This window comes from Colobus angolensis, unplaced genomic scaffold (assembly GCF_000951035.1).
Source record: "Colobus angolensis palliatus isolate OR3802 unplaced genomic scaffold, Cang.pa_1.0 Scaffold580, whole genome shotgun sequence".
NCBI lineage: Eukaryota > Metazoa > Chordata > Mammalia > Primates > Cercopithecidae > Colobus > Colobus angolensis.
The window spans coordinates 31,653-32,217 of NW_012119377.1; positions in this window are offsets into that span (position 1 = coordinate 31,653).

Below are 565 nucleotides of genomic sequence, written 5' to 3' on the forward strand. Positions count from 1 at the left end.
TGTCGCCCAGGCTGGAGTGCAGTGGTGCAATCTCGGCTCACTGCAACCTCTGCCTCCCGGGTTCAAGCGGTTCTCCTGTCTCAGCCTCCCTAGTAGCTGAGATTACAGGCGTGTGCAACTACGCCTAGGTAATTTTTGCATTTTTTTTTTTGGGAGAGACAAGGTTTCACCATGTTGGCCTGGCTGGTCTTGAACCCCTCACCTCGTGATCCACTCCCCTCGGCCTCCCAAAGTGTTGGGAATACAGGTGTGAGCCACCGAGCCCGGCCTGTATTTTATTTTTTAATAAATGAAATTCTGAAGCAGATATTTAAAAATGCTAGAATTTAATAATAGTTAATAAATAAGTGTTACTTATGAAATTCTTTGTTCTTTCTTATTAGAGACAGGGTCTTGCTCTGTCACCCAGGCTGGAGTGCAGTGGCACAATCATAGCTCACTGCAGCCAAGTGATGTTCCTAAGTAGCTAAGTCTTTGTCGTTTTCTACGTGCGGTGAGTATGGCTGAGGAAAGTAGAACAGGGAGGCCTTCATCACAGATGTGACAAGGGAACTCAGTCAGGATG